This window comes from Crocuta crocuta, unplaced genomic scaffold (genome assembly GCF_008692635.1).
Source record: "Crocuta crocuta isolate KB4526 unplaced genomic scaffold, BGI_CrCroc_1.0 scaffold279, whole genome shotgun sequence".
Lineage (NCBI taxonomy): Eukaryota > Metazoa > Chordata > Mammalia > Carnivora > Hyaenidae > Crocuta > Crocuta crocuta.
This window is the reverse complement of record NW_027551570.1, coordinates 2,095,416-2,112,576: the sequence shown is the minus strand read 5'-3', so window position 1 is coordinate 2,112,576 and position 17,161 is coordinate 2,095,416. Positions and strand designations below refer to the sequence as shown.

At 39.1% G+C, this 17,161-nt stretch overlaps 2 pseudogenes; one reads left to right on the top strand and one right to left on the bottom strand.

The window, feature by feature from the left end:
- Nucleotides 1-8,477: 8,477 nt before the first annotated feature.
- LOC144220605 (nuclear receptor subfamily 2 group C member 2 pseudogene) lies at nt 8,478-13,255 on the bottom strand (annotated as a pseudogene).
- Nucleotides 13,256-13,580: 325 nt separating this feature from the next.
- Nucleotides 13,581-15,541, top strand: LOC144220575 (transcription initiation factor TFIID subunit 6 pseudogene; annotated as a pseudogene).
- The last annotated feature ends 1,620 nt before the right edge of the window (nt 15,542-17,161 follow it).

Below are 17,161 nucleotides of genomic sequence, written 5' to 3'. Positions count from 1 at the left end.
TTCTAGCTGCAATACTGCCTCTTGAAATAAGGCATCATCTTATTTATCCTGTCCTAAATAATCATGACTTGATTCCTTATTGTAAGACATGAATGCATTATTCAAACATTTATTTCCACTAGTCCAAAATTTTTCTGTGATCCACTTCCAAAAGCAGACAATGGTTTCCATGTATCAATACCTAGAGACTTGGTTTATTGGAAAAGACACTAATGAAAGATTGCAGTTGAACTTTATTAGAAGAGGCCTTATCTACTACAAAATCTCTATGGCCACAATAAAAATCTATAAAATCTTTAGCCAGAGTTACATTAGATAACCACATAGCCTTAGATTATTTACTAACTGAGCAAGAAAGAATTCGTGTTATTACTAATATATCATGTTATGACTATGCATATAACTCAGGGGAAATTGAAACCCAATTACATTTTATGCCCCCAAAAATGCAGATTGGCTTGGAAAAGTAAAATTTGAATCTGATTATAACTCATTTGGTCTTTTTAGTTGGTTAAGTTTGGGTGAATGGGCACCTTTAGCATTACTTTTGGTCACCGTGTTATTTGTTTTCACGGTCCTTTGAAGATCACAAACTAGGATTTCAGTACATTTTTCTGACCATTCAAGTTCATGTAATTATTGTTCTCATAAAGATCACCTGATGAGTCAGTGGCTGCTGACAAGCATTTAAGCTTTGGGGGGTATTTTTTCAAATAGTACTTGGTATTATCCTGCTGTTAGTCAGGATATTGTTAATAGCCCTTATGCATTGTATTCTCTGCAGAGTCTTTAATGCTTGTCCTGATTCCCACAAAATGCTTAAATAAAACTTAAGCATTCTTCATGCTAGTGTTACCTTTCAGCTTCCTGGACAATCAGCTACAAACAAGTAAGCTTAACAGTTCGATTCTAAAAAAAGACGTAAGTTTCTAGTAACCAGTGACACACACACACACACACACACACACACACAGTACCACCTCATTCATGCTTTATGAACTGAGCTGTAACTGTTAAAAGTTGAGCTTCAAAACACTTTTGATTTGAAGTCTGCTGATTCACAGTTTGTCTCTTGCTCAGTAAAATATTCATATCAGGTAAAGTTCTCTGAATTTTAACAATGCATTCTGAGTCCTCTGAAATGCTGCACTCAGGTTCTGTATAAGGACCTCTTTAACTAGGAGTACAAGGGCCTGACAGCCCTGAGAAGCCATGCCTTACATTTGAATCACATCTTGCTTTGAACACAGAATGGCCATTGTCAATGAGACATGACTGAAGAACATTATTATTTTCTAACAACTTACACTAAAAATGATGATATAGAGGGAAAAAGTTAGGACAACCCATAATTCTTTTTCTTTTCAGTCCGTCTCATTAGTAAGGGGAAGGTGGAAAATGTTGGTAGACTGTGCACATATAAAGAACTAAAAACAGACCACTGAGTCTTGTGCAGCTTTTCTACTGTTCTGGTAAGAATGAAATACATATGCATGCAAGAGCTCTGGGATATGAATGATGTGATTTTGGTGATTGTGCACATTCAAGTTAAATGCAGTTGTGTTTGCATTTAAAACTAGCATTGTATGGTATAAAGATGAATGGTACAATTCATGCTAATGTTTGAAATTTAAAATTTGCTTTTACTCAGAATGATTTTAAATGTCAGATGAATAAAACACAATGATGAATTGAGAGGGATACTATGGAAAAGAGGGAAAAAGGTTTATATTTTAGTACCTTTAATGGCCCATTTGTCTTGCATTTTGAAGGAGTCTCGCACATTTTTATTTTGCATTGGCCCACATATGTTATGTAGCTGGCCTTGAGCAAGGTCTTGAAGGTTCTAACTTTGGAAGGTACCTTCCCCTTCTCATTTTGAGAATAGTCCAACTTAGATTGAGTCTGTTTTATAGGGCCTTGAAGAAGAGAAATGGCTGAGCTTGGGATCTCTGGTCTACCAAAGAGGCAACATATCACCAGAGTAGAAGCATAGATAACTTTTGTACATTTCCGAGTGACTTAGTTCTTTTTCTAGGTCCTTGATGTATAAAGTTAATTCTTTGAGATCTTTCTTTCTTTCATGATTAATCTAACCAGCTCACTATGACTCCACAATGTGTAAAGTTAATTATTTAAGACCTTTCTTCTTTTTTCACCTTTTTAATTTTTTTTTGAAGTTTTATTTATCTATTTTTGAGAGAGGGAGAGCATGAGCAGGGTGGGGGCAGAAAGGGAGGGAGAGAGAGAATCCCAGGCTGGCTCCGTGTTGTGAGCGTGGAGCCTGATGTGGGGCTCAAACCGACAAACTATAAGATCATGCCCTGAGCGGAAATCAAGAGTTGGTTGCTTCACTGACTGAGCCACCCAGGTGCCCCTCCCGTTTTTAAAATGCAGACATTTATTGCCATAAACTTTCCTCTTAGCACTGATTTTGTTGAGTCCCATAGATTTTGGTATGTTGTATTTCCATGTGTGTTCCAAGATGTTTTTTGATTTATTTAAAAAAAAATTTTCCCCTATTTTTAAATAATCTCTACACCCAACATGGGACTCTAATTTTCAATCCCAATATCAAGAGTCACATGCTCTACTAACAGATCCAGCCAGACACCCTGATTCCCTTTTGAGTTCATTTTTGACCCATTGGTTGTTCAGGAGGGTATTGTTTAATTTTTACATATTTGTGAATTTTCCAGTTTTACTCCTATTATCGATTTCTAGTTTCATACCATTGTGGTTGGAGAAGATACTGGGTATGACTTCAGTCTTTGTAAATTTGCTAAGACTTGATTTGTGATCTAAGAAATCATCTATTCTAGAAAATGTTCCATATGTGCTTGAGTAGAATGGGTGTATATGTGAATAGCATGTTCTGTATATGTCTGTTAGGTCCATTTGGTCTAAAATATAGTTCAAGTCCTATGTTTCCTTTTTGATTTTCTATCTGGATTATCATCTATTGTTGAAAGTGTGGTAGTAAGTCCCCCTCCTATTTTTGTATTGTTGCCTGTTGCTTCCTTTAATGTATTAGTATTTGCTGAGTATATTTGGGTATTTCAGTGTTGGATATGTGTATATTTATAACTGCTGTGTCCTCTTAATGAATTGACACCTTTCTATTATATAATGACCTTTTTGTTTCTTGTTACAGTTTTTGCTTAGAGTCTATTTTGTCTGAATTATGTATAGCTACTTCATTTTGGTTTCTGTTTGTGTGGAAAATATTTTTTCTATCCCTTTACTTTATCAAATATGCAAATTCTACCTTCTTAATATATGTTTAATGGGATTATGATTGGTTAGAATTATCTATAGCTTCCTGTTTTTATTTTCATTAATGTTGTTATACTTGTAAAAATCCATACTAGGAGCACACTTAAAACAATTTGAGGGGTGCCTGGGTGACTCAGTTGGTTAGGCATCCAACTCTTGATTTCAGCTCAAGTCATGATCTCACAGTTTATGAGTTCAAGCCCTGCATCAGGCTCTGCCTTAATAGCATGGAGCCTGTATGGGATTTTCTCTCTTCCTCTCTCTCTGCTTCTCCCCCACTCATTCTCCCCACTGCCCCATATCTCACGCAAAATAAATGAACATTTAAAAAAAAGCCAATTTGTGGGACACCTGGGTTGCTCAGTTGGTTATGTGTCTGACTTTGGCTCAGGTCATAATCTCACGGTTAGTCGGTTTAGGTCCCATGTCAGGCTCTATGATGACAGCTCAGAGCCTGCTTTGGATTCTGTATAAGCTGTATGATGACAAGAGCTGTGTCTGTCTTGTTTTCTACTGGATCCCAGAAGAGGCACAGAATAAATAAATCTTTGTTGTATGAATGAATGAATGAATGAATGGAAGAAAGGATTAAGAAGGATTCTGAGTTAGTATCATACTCAGGTGAAATAATGTCCTTGTCAATTTGTTATTAATGTCATAGGCATGTTATAGCAGAGGGGATATACACCTGACAGACGTGTCATTTTCATTAAATCTTTATGTTATAAACACAAATTACTAATGTTATGCTATTTTATGGCTAAGTTTGCTTTTGTGTTATGTGTTGATGTAATGAACTAGTAAGTACCTATAGATCAGTTAACCAGTTGTAAGTATTAAAGGAATAATAAGAATGTTGATATTAAATTAGAATTAGTTTGTTTTGTTTAATCTCTTTCAAGTTATAGATTTTGGAGGTTATATGATTTACTGAAAGTCTCACAGTTTCTTGAAGTGGTTTCCTGTATTTCCCTCTGACAACGTGTTCATGCCTCACCTTATTAACAACCTCACCTAAATTAGCCACTCGTTACAGAGCTGCATGGCTCATTATTCTGAAACAAAGGAGGGATAAGAAGAACAATCACAGAGATTATTTTTAAATTGCATGGAAAGTCCTGAAACTCTGAAATTTCAGTGGCTATTTTCCTCCAGTGCCCTCTCACTCCAGTTTTTAGGTGAAATTAAAGATTGAAACTCTGCTACAGTTTTTCTTCACATTAAAAAAAAAACTTTCTGAATCATACCCAGCTCTATTCATTTTGACTAGAAAAGCATGTTTATTCAATGTCCATTTCTGTTATACAAATATTCTAGACTGTCTGCATTTCACACTGTTTTGACACATGTGTGTTTATCCTTGGAAACCTTAATTCCATTTGATGTTGTTATTTTATAATTTCTTTCATAAACAACTTTCTTCGGAAAAAAAGAAACAAAAAACAAAACATCAGGACCTTTGTTAGGCCTACAAGGGCTAAAAGACTAGACGGGCAATGTGCACTTAGAGAAGGTAAGTTTTGCCTTAAGATGGTACTCTGTATCAGAGTAAAAGGGGGCTGATGTCTGAGAAAGAGGAACTAGTAAAGGAGGTACAAGAACTAGAATGCAGCTTCTAGAATAGTCAAGAGACAAGTCCATGTACTTGTAAAACTCCAAGCTAATTATTTCTTAGATTATCTATGGCAGTCCTATTATATTAGCATGTCTAGTTATATATGAAATGTATCAGCTTCTTGTGCAATGGGAAACAATAGGAAAAAATTCTAATTTGCTATTATTCCAGCATTCTTGTCCTTTAAATATTATTTTGCTCATGTAGAAAGGTAATGTTTAGGGGCGCCTGGGTGGCTCAGTCGGTTAAGCATCCAACCTCGGCTCAGGTCATGATCTCACGGTTCGTGGCCCTGCGTCGGGCTCTGTGCTGACAGTCAGCTCAGAGCCTGGAGCCTGTTTCAGATTCTGTATCTCCCTCTCTCTCTGACCCTCCCCTGCTCAAGCTCTCTCTCTCTGTCTCTCAGAAATAAATTCAAAAAGCATTAAAAATTTTTAAAAAAAGAAAGGTAATGTTTATGCATAGCATCAGATTTTCATCATGATTTATTTTATTTTATTTATTATTTATTTTTTTTAGCAGAGAGAGAGAGAGCGTGAGCAGGGGAGGGTCAGAGAGAGAGGGAGTCACAGACTGAAACAGGCTCCAGGCTCTGAGCTGGCAGTCAGCACAGAGCCCGACGCGGGGCCCGAACCCACGAACCGCGAGATCATGACCTAAGCGAAAGTCGGACGCTTAACCGACTAAGCCACCCAGGCGCCCCATCATGATTTAGCATGGAGTTATAATAAAAATAAAATATGTTTAGCTCTAGGCACCTATAAATTTTACTAGTAAATTGTCTTGGTTGCAGAACATTAATAGTGAATTATTCCATGTAACAGTGGTTGGCTAACTTTGCCAGATTGGGAGAATGGAAATGAACACTGAGGGAAGATAAAATTTTACCTTACCTAAGAATCAGACTGGGATGGTCAGATTACTGAAACTCGTTCACTGAGGAACTTGGTAAAAATACAGAGGTGTGGGCCTTATCCTGCCTCGACAGGCCTGGGCCTTTCTCATCTGTATTTGTTCTCCAGGTGATCCTGATGTTCATCAGACTTTCATTTGCATATAAGTCACCTGGAGATCTTGTTAAAATGTAGATTTTGATTCACTAGATAGGAGGCTGGGCCCGAGATTCTGGGTTTCTAACAAGCTCCCAGGTGTTACTGAGGCTGCTGGTCTATAGGGCACATTTTGAATAGCAAAACAGTCATTCTCAAATTTGGTGCACACGGTGGTCACAGGGGGACTTTCAAAATTACTGTCTAGTACCCATCCCCAGATGTCTTGATTTGGTAAGCAGATAGATGGAGGGAACCTTAGGTGCTAGGGATTGTTAAAAACTTCCAGGTGATTCTAACATACAGTCAAATCTGGGAACCACTGTAGTGAATGACTAATTCTAAAATTGGTGTTTTTTTTTAACATTTTTATTTATTTTTGAGAGACAGAGACAGTGTGAGCAGGGGAGGGTCAGAGAGAGGGAGACACAGAATCCGAAGCAGGCTCCAGGCTCTGAGCTGTCAGCACAGAGTCCGACGAGGGGCTCAAACCCATCAACCGTGAGATCATGACCTGAGCCGAAGTTGGAAGCCCAACCAACCAAGCCATTCAGGCGCCCCATCAATGACCAATAGTATAATAATGGGCCTCCTTTGGCCATCCGCCCTCTTGATCCTTAGGTTCTAAACCTCATTCTGGAGAGTGACCATCTAGTCTATCTCTACCTGGGAACAGATCTGTTCCATTTGAAAGTAAATAGAAGACACAGTGCTTCTACTGCTAAGAAACCTTACGTGTCTTTCCTAGGAATAAAGGACATTCTCTTGCGTAGTATCAGTACAATGATTGAAACCAGAAAATTCTGTCTACATTGATACAACACTATTTTCTAATCTTCAGTCTGTATTCAAATTTCATCAGTTGTTGTAATAATGTTTTTGTATAGCTATGTTTTTTTCTCAGGTTCATGATCTAATCTAGAATTACTTTGTTAGTTTGTTCAACATTCAGTTTGATTCTAACTTCTTTGCTACAATATGCTAGGGCAAATTGGCCAGGTTCAATTCCTTTGAGTTAATTTTCTCTTGCCTTTTAAAACAGAGCTTTTTCTATGTTGGTAAACCAGTTTGCCATCAAAGCCTTCACACATACAAAGGTCACAAATGAATTTGCTTTAACTTTCATTCTAGCCTACATTTACTCCTGTAATAACTGTCTTGGATTGCAGACATGACAATTCAGCCAGCACCATGAAATAGATGGGGCTCACCTATTTGCTTCTCAAGTGGCCCATCTTAAGAAAGGTAAACCCTTGGACACCAAAAGCATGATCCACAAAAGGAAAAAAATGTAAATTGTACCTTATGAAAATAAAAAAATTTTTATTTTGATCTGTGAAAGGTCCTTTAAGAGGATAAAAAGACAAGTTGCTGACTAGGAGAAGATGTTTGCAAACCACCTATAGTAGGTTGAATCATGGGTACTTATAAGTATCAAGTCCAATCCTGGGAACTTGTAAATGTTATTTGGAAAAAGGGTCTTTTTTTTCCTTTAAACCTTTTATTAGTTAATATTTTCAAAATAGATGTACTGTGACAAGAAAAGGAGTGTTTGCAGATGTAGTTAAGCTAAAGATTGTGAGATAAGGAAATTATTTTCTGTTACCCAGGTGGACCCTACATATACATATATATATATGTATAGGCAGAGGGCGATTTGACAAATACATGGAGTAAGAAAGGTTATATGAAGATGGAGGTAAAGAGTGGAGAGAGGCAGCCACCAGGCAAACACACAGAGAAGGCCTTGTGAAGACTGAGCAGAGACAGAAAGAGGTGACCATAGTTTAGGAGAGCTGACAGCTACTAGAAGAAGAAGCAAAGAAAGGCTTTTCTTCCTTCCAGAGGTAGTACAATCTTGCTCATACCCTGGTTTTGGACTTCTAGCCTCTAGAACTGAGGAAGAACATTTCTGTTGTCTTGGTGGTGATCTGTTCCAGTAGCCATTGGAAAATAATACAACACCTATCCAACAAAGGAGTACTGTCTTGAATATATAAAGAACATCAAAACTCAACAGTAAAAAACAACCCAATTAGAAAATAAGCAAAAGGCACACACAGACCTTTCACCAAAGAAGATAAACAGATGGCAAAAAAGCACACGAAAAGTTAACAGGATTAGCCATCAAGGAAATGAAAATTAAAACCACAATGAGATGTCAACTACACACCTATCAGAATGACTACAATTAAAAATAATGACAACACCAAATTCTGGTGAGGAGTCAGAGAAACTGGATCATTAGTACATTGCCCGTGGGAATGTAAAAGTATACATCCATTCTGGAAAAGAGGCAGGTGCTTAAAAAACTAATAATGTGTGATTAGCCTATTATTCAGCTATTGCACTCGGGCATTTTCCCCCCCAGAGAAATGAAAACTTATGTTTACACAAAAACTTGTACATAAATATTCAATAGAAGCTTTATTTGTAGCAGCCCAAACCTGGAATCATTGCAGATGTCCTTCTTCAACAGGGATTAGTTAAACAAATTGTAGTAACAAAAAAAAAAAAAAAAGAGGTTGATACATGCAACAACTTGGATGACTCTCCAAAGAAGTATGTTAAGGGGAAAATGTCAAATCCAAAAGATTACATCATGCATGATTCCATTTATGTAACAGTTTTGAACAAAGGTTTAGAATTGTCACTGAACAGAAATAGGGATGGCGAGGGTTAGGAAGAAGGTGAATATACTTATAAAAGTGCAACATGAAGGATTCTTGAGATTTACCTCCCCCTCCACCCTTAAAAACTAAATAAGAGCTTTATTGAGTTACAAAGTTATTGAAAGTATACAAAAGAGATTTTTTTTAAAATATATTTTTATTTATTTCTAGGAGAGAGAGAGACAGCATGAGCAGGGGAGGGTCAGAGAGAGAGGGAGACACAGACTCCGAAATAGGCTCCAGGCTCTGAGCTGGCAGTCAGCACAGAGCCCGACGCGGGGCTCGAACCCACGAACCGCAAGATCATGACCTAAGCGAAAGTCGGACGCTTAACCCACTAAACCACCCAGGCGCCCCACAAATCAGTTTTTCTAGTGTATTCACAGATATTTGCAACCATTCTCACAATTTTACAGTATTTTCATCACTCCAAAAAGAAACCCAGTAAGTACTAGAAGTCATTCCATCATTTTTCCCCAGTCCCCTCCTTCAACCCCAGGCAATCCTTAATCCACTGTTTGTCTCCATATATTTAACTATTTTGCATATTTCATGTAAACAGAATAATATGTGGTCTTTTGTGACTATCTTTTCTTATTTAGCACAATGATTTCAAGGTTCACCTATGATGTAGCACATATGCATTCTTTATTCCTTTATATTGTTAAAAAATATGCTATTGTATATATATATGTCACATTTTAGTTATCCATTCATATGTTGGATTTAGGTCTTTCTGGCTTTTTGGCTATTACAAATAATTCTACTATGAACATTTTTGTAAAATTTTTTGTGTGGGCCTATGTTTCTATTTCTCTTGGATATATACCTAAGAGTGTAATTTCTGGGTCATATGATAACTTCACATTTATGCATTTGTAGATCTGCCAGCCTGCTTTTTAAAGCAGCTGTAGCATTTTACAGTCCACTAGCAGAATATGAGGGTTGAGATTTAGCTACATCCTCATCCACACCTGTTATTACCTTTCTCTTTGATTCCAGTCATCCTAGTGAGGGTGATGTAGTATCTCATTTACTTTTGATTTGCATTTCTCTGATGTGCTAATGATATAGAGCATTTTTTCATGTGTTTATTGGCCATTTGTATACCTTTGGAGAAATGTCTATTGAGATAATTTGTTCATTATAAAGACTGGGTTGTTTGTTTCTATATTTGGGTTGTAAGTGTTCTTTAAGGTCTCTATAAATACTACATAAAAGTCTATTAGATATATGGTTTATAAAAATTTCCTCCTGCTATGTGGGTTGTCTTTTCACTTTCTTAATAGTATAGATTGGAGCACACATGTTCCTAATTTTGATAAAGTCTTATTTATTTATTTATTTACTTATTTATTGCTCTTGCTTGTGCTTTTGTTGTCATATCTAAGAAACCATTGCCGAATCCAAGGTCACAAAGATTTAAACCAATGTTTTCTTCTAAGAGATTTATAGTTTTACTTCTTATGTTATGTTTAGGTACCTATGGATTATCTTGACTATGGTGGATACATAAATCTACATAGGTAATAACATAGAATTTAATATACATACACAGCAGATACACACCCACATTTAATACATATACACATACTGAGCAGATGAGTACAAGTAAAACTGAAGAAATCTTATTAAGATTGGTGGACTGCAACCTATGTCAATATCTTGGATGTGATTTTATACTACAGTTTTGCAAAATGTTACCATTTGGGTAACATGAGCAAAGTGATCTCTGTATCATTTCTTAGAACTACACATGAATCTAAAATGATCTCAATAAAAATTTCAATTAAAAATAATAATCTTTAGAAATGGCTATTTTTCCTTTTCTTGTTCAATTAGTGGTACTCACTTTTTTCTTTTCTTTTTTTTTTTTTTTTAATCAAGGGAAGGGCAACATAATACCAAGGATTGCCAGGTGAATTAAGAGCATAATGTGGGTATGGGTAATTCTTGTCTTTAAAAATAAGCAATAGACATGTAATAGTTTTAGTGTTAATTTTGCCTACATTTGTGTTTCAGCATGCAGTACTGTTTTTTTATTTCCACCAAATGCCTAATAATAATGGCATAGGTAAGTGAAATTTTGACAAATAGAAATAATTTTAAGTGCCAATGCTTTTTAAAAGGAGTCTACATGTTGGAATATCGCATACTTAACACATAAGTAAATAAAAGCACAGGTTATCTAATTACCTCTTGAAATTTTGAAATGAAATCTCTAAAATTTTGTTTTTGCTACGCTTTAATCTTTGTTTTTAAAGCACAACTGTTAATAGGCGATTAGCTGCTTTATTGAATATGAGCTAAACCATCACATACCATATTAATGCAAATTACTATACTAAGTACAAGGCAAAAGGGCATAGTAATCTTTTGTGGTCTTATTCTTTGGAAGAGGTTGGGAGAATATTGGCTTGAATTCTATCAACCTGTCTACTTAATTTTGTGTTCTTAAAAATACTGTTCATAAAACTTATTAGGTGACAAGTTAAACTGAGCATTAAATGGAACGTTAATGGCAAATTATTTGTGAATGTCTATCTTAAGGTTTTTTTCTTTCTTAATGAACTAGAATTTACTGTGGAATATAAGGCTTTGTTTTTTAAAATTTTAAAATTTTTAAATTTTTAAATTTTAACTTTAGTTTTCTTTAATTATAGTCTCTGATATTATAAAACTTTGTTATTGTTATTTGTCCTTTGAGAATTTCTAACTACAAATTAAGTTAAATGATTGTTCCAAAATCTGCTTTGTTATCAAAAGGCATTAAAACATTTCTTGTGGCAAGAAAGGATCCTGTTAGTTTTTGGTTGCTATTGTCTGGGATTATCAAATAAGAAGACATGAGGTAGGAAATGGCTAACATACTGGAAATATTTGTACATACCAAAATACCACAACTTCATTGTCTTTGTATCTGAGCAGTCCTGAGATTATCTTGCTTCTCAGCAGGCGTGTGGTGTGCACTAGCAACTGGCTCTGGTGATCTGGCCATTGTACTCTGTCGTCTCTATCCTGAGGGTGTAGGGGATTATGCTATCAAAGCACTGAGGATGCAACCAGTAAAACAAAACAAATAAAAAATTAAGTTGTTCTGTTATGTCGGAGTTCATCAGCCTAAGTGCCAGAAGATAGATGAAAATCCAGGCCAATCAGTGTCTTCTGAGTAGTTTCTGGATGTAGTCTTGTAAGCCCATCTCTGTATTTTCTTGGAGTTTTCAAGCTGGTTTGTGCTGGTCAAGCCTGAATGATCAGGACTAAAGAGAACTATAGCTTACCTTAGTATGCATACTCAGAGCTGTTCGTATCCAACTTCACCTTACTGTTAACAGAAGTCCTGATGCTTCCGGCTGTGCTCCATGACTTGCTTTATTCAGTAACCAGAACGTTTATCTTCCTGGATGCTGTTCTGCAGGTGGTTGACCATAGCTGCCAGGATATTGGAGAGACTCACCACCTGGGCACACTGAGGCAGGCCAAGGCTGAAGAGCTCATTCCAGCAGGGCAGCATAAGGCTGATGTTGCATTCCAGGGCAGCATAAGGCTGATGTTGCATTCCTGACCACGTGTCTGAACTGCTGGCACAGGGAGGAACTGCTGTAAGGGGGGTGTAGACTTACAGATGTAGCACATGTTGAGGTATTCTGGAATGGGGTAGGCATCATGAAGCTAAATGTGATGTAAGTGTCTAAAAGTTGGGTACCTTTGACCTCAATGATGGGTGTGGACTGCTCTCCAGTGATGACATGGATGATCCCTCCTCCACTGTTTTGTCTGCCAGGCTGGGAGACAAGAAGCTGTGGTATTAAGTGCTTTTGCTAAGGTATCATATGCTCAAGGAATCTCACTTGCAAACTGGTTCTCCCATGGTATTCTGAAGACTTACCATTGTTAAGGGATTCACTTAGGTTGGCAAGGGAACTACATTTGCCAGTGTGCCCAGAGCCCCCTGGCTCGTGTCAGCTTTAGAATCCATGATCAGGAGACCCATAACATCCTCGTGTATCAAGGGTGCTGGATGTTCACAGCATCCTGCATCAAGAAGACCTATTTCTCAGCTAAAGGAGCACAGTTCCTTGGTTTTCCTATTGCACATCAGAGAGCTTTTTCCTTTTGTTTCCCCCTAAAGGGCTTCTGTTCACACTGTACAATTTCCATTTTTATACTCTTCTCTAAGCATTTTTTCATTAAGCAAAACTGATAGCTCTTTAGGTGGTGCTTACTGATGATGCAGTCTTACTTGCTCTGACAGCTGTAGGTCAAATTTTTCCGTATGTCCCTTTGTAATAAATTTCGCCTCCTTCACAACCGACGGCCCCATAGTGACACCCAGGTGTTTTGTTGCCACAGACCGTACAGTACTTATCACCGGGGGCCACGGGACGTGGGCCTTCCACAGAAACGGTCCACAGAAACGGAGACCCTGACGATCTGGATCCCGCCGGGGATGAGGCCGTCCCAGGTGGTGAGAATTAACTGCTTGGCGTTGGATGTCTCCAGGGAAGCCAGAATCGCCTTCTCAGTTCCAGCTCGTCTGGGCTGATGAGGATGAACTGCTGCTTGGGGAAACCAGAGGCGTCCATTGCCGTGACTATCTGGATTTTCTGGCCCGTCTGCTCTGTACAACCTGGACTCGCGGAGGCCTGATGACTCCAGAGTGGGCGGGAGGTTACCTGAATGCACTGGAAGGGGCCGGCCATCCCACGAGATTCCTGGGAGAGAGAGATCTGTGTGTGCTGTTGTGCTTCACCCACTTTGTGCTGGACACGCCCCTCCATATTTATAGCCACCGGGAAGCAGGCTCATCAGAGAAATTCGAGATTTGGCACCAAAGAGGCCTAGAAGCAGGTGGGCGGCCTGCATGGTTGGTGGGAGGGCAGGGCATGGGAAACCCAGCTCCTGGGCGGGTTGGCGGAGGGGGGAGCCTGGAGCAGTGGGTTCAAAAGGCCATAGGCCAGAGAGGAGATGGTTGGGGGGAGGGATGGTAGGGAACAGCAAGGGCAGCGTGGGGGCAACCGGGGGTGGTGAGGATGGGAGATTGTTACCGTTTTTTGTCAGTGCAAGTTCAAAGTTCATGGCCCTCGTGCTCCACACGGGCTTGTTTTTTTCTTTAATTTTTTTTTTTACGTTTTTATTTATTTTTGAGAGAAAGAGACACAGCGAGTAGGGGAGAGGCAGACACACACACACACACACACACACACACACACAAACACACACACAGAATCTGATGCAGTCTAAAGACTGTCAGCACAGAGCCCACCCCGGGGCTCAAACTCAATTTAATAATAGTTAAATTACAAAATAAAAGTAGTTGTGAGACGAGCAAATTTCCCCGCACTTGATTTTAATGTATTGTGTTGATTTTCTAAAACAATTCAGAGGAGTCAACATTTACAGTAGCTGGAGTGAGTATTTATGAAAAATCTGGCATCGGGTATTTATGTGTGTATATGTGTGTGTGTATGTATAAAACCCAAGATTATATGAACTAGGAAGCAATTACATGTCTTGTGAAGAGTTTTGAGACAGATTTATAAATGCTTTTCAAAGCGTGGGATTTGAAAAAGGAGCAGACATCTTGTTTCCAAAACCGGAAGTTTTTGTCAGGACTGAAATCAAGATTATAGCTGCCACAGAAGAGGGAAAAAAAAGGAATGTGAATGTGGTGTGGAATAATCTGGCCCCAATCATCTATCTGATGGCAAAGGTGCTGAAGGATAACCTTGCACTGTATCTAGAAAAATCCGTGCATGAACTGATTCCAGCTGTGATGACAGCCATGCCGGCAGTCAGATGTGGATAATCACTGGGTGGTTTGCTACCTGCCTGGTGGCCCAGATCTTCAGGCATTTCAGCACAACCACCACCAACATCCAGTCCCAGATCACAAGGACCTTCACCAAGAGCTAAGTGGACTGAGAAGATTCAGTGGACAACTCATATGGCTCTGTCTCAGGCTTGGCTGAACATGGACACACTATGATTAAGACTCTGATTCTACCATGGCTGTAGCAGGAAGGCTAGTGGATCCAGGGTGTTCTGGATGGCCCTTTGCTGAGCAACATTGACCACATCTGAGCTGACAACGTGCAGAGCCTTCTCCTGAAACAATGTGCCCCAGTACCAGCAAAAAATCCATGTATGAATTGCTGTGATGACGGCCATGCCTGCAGTCACATGTGGGTAATCACTGGGTAGTTTGCTACCCCCTGCCTGGTGGCTGCACCCACCATCTAATAACCAGGATGTCTGTGGGGCAGAATTTGGGTCCCTTGGACTCCTCGTTTCCTCCCATGTGGTCAAGGCTCTGGCCCAGGCTGCCGTGCAGGCTCAGTAGGTCAGCAGGACTACTCTGACCACAACTCAGCACTGGTCCACACTGACCCTCTTGCAGGCCCCTCGGCTTGGCCTGAGTACCCCTGGTTTTCTTAAGGTCCCAGCACATTGCCTGTCTAGACACTAGTATGTGTGTGAACTGCAGCACCATCTCACCCTCCCTTCCTTTGACCAAGTTTATTATAATATTGTTGTCCTCCAGTGGCTCATGCACCCAATAGGTCCTGTCCCTCAGCACTTCATCTTCTGGCTCATGTTCTAGTCTACCTCTCTGGTTACCACCATGGTCCCTGGTGGCAGCCTATTGTTAAGCTGATTTCCACTGTCACAACTGCACCCCCGCACTACTGCTTTTTTGGTCCCTGAAGTATCCAGAAGTACATCATGGTCTCTCTTCTCCCAACAGAGGAGGGCATCACTTGTCCTTCCCCAGATCCCCCCCGTCCTCAGCTCCCTCCTGACTTGAGGGCAGTGCCATCTATGAAGGGCAATAGGAAGCAAGGAATGTCCCTTCTCCAGCTCCAGAGACTCCAAAGGCTAATGGCTTCCAGCTGCCTGGGTCTGGCTTTCCTCAGCCTGCTCCTTGATGCTGGTACACATTAGCTGCTTTCCCTCAGATTCTCACACACATGCTGGGTAGTAGTTTGTCACCCCTCCCCCCCCAGCCATTGCTTTCTTTTTAGATGTTGTATAGCCATTTCCATATTCTGAAATTTTGACTTGTTTAGAAAAACAGACTTGAATGTAAGGCCCAAAACTGTGAAACTCCTGGAAGAAAAAATAGCAGTGAGGCTCCTTGAAGTTGGTCTTGGTGATGATTTTTTGGATTTGACACTAGGAGCAAAGGCAATAAGAACAAAAATAAACAAGAGGCACTACACCAAAATAAAAAGCTTTTTTACAGTGAAGGAAGCCACTAAGAACATGAAAAAGCAACTTACCAAATAGGAGAATATATTTTAAAAAAAGTATCTGATAAGAGACTAATATCTAAAGTATATAAAGAACATACATAACTTAACACTAAAAAAACAAATAATCTAATTTTAAAATGGGCAGGGACAGCTGGGTGGCTCAATTGGCTAAGCATCTGGCTCATGATTTCAGCTCAGGTCATGATCTCATGGTTTGTGAGATTGAGCCCCCACACTGACAAGCACAGAGCCTGCTTGGATCCTCTCTTTCCCCCTCTCTCAGGCACTCCTTCCCTGTTTGTAAGCACATGCTCTTTCTGTCTCTCTCTCTCAAAATAAATAAATAAATAAACTTAAAAAAAAAGATGGGCAGAAGACCTGAATAGACATTTTTCCAAAGAAAAATACAGATGGCCAACAGACTCATGAAAAGGTGCAGCTAGGGAGAAAAGGGCCCTAACATACAAAGGGAAACCTATCAGAGTGGTAGGGCCCTAACATACAAAGGGAAACCTATCAGAGTGGTGACAGACCTATCTACTGAAACGTGGCAGGCCAGAAAGGAATGGCAGGAGATCTTCAGTGTGATGAACGGAAAAAATATGCAGCCAAGACCTCTATCCAGCAAGCCTGTCATTCAAAATAGAAGGAGAGATAAAAACCTTTTCAAATAAACAGAAATTGAAAGAATTAGTCACCACTAAGCCAGCCCTACAAGAAATCTTAAGGGGAACGCTCTAAAGGAAATGTTGCAAGGAACATAGATATCAGAGACACCACCACAAACATGAACCCCACAAAGGATACAAAGACTCTAAACCCACATATTTCAATAATAACACGGAATGTAAATGGGCTGAATGCTCCAATCAAAAGACAAAGGGTAGCAGAATGGATTAAAAAACAAAATCTATCTACATGCTGTCTACAAGAAACTCATTTCAGACTGTAAGATACCTTCAGATTAAAAGTAAGGGGATGGAGAACTCTATATCATGCAGCAGGAAATCAAAAGAAAGCCTGAGTAGCGATACTTATATCAGACAAACTGGACTTTAAATTAAAGACAATCACAAGAGATGAAGAAGGGCACTACATAATAATTACAGGGTCCATCCATCAGGAAGAACTAACAATCATAAATGTCTACGCACCGAATATGGGAGCACCTAAATATTTACAACAATTAATCACAAACAGAAACAAGCTTATAGATAAGAATGTGCTAATAGCAGGGGACTTTAATACTCCGCTTACAGCAATGGATAGGTCAACCAGACAGAAAATCACTAA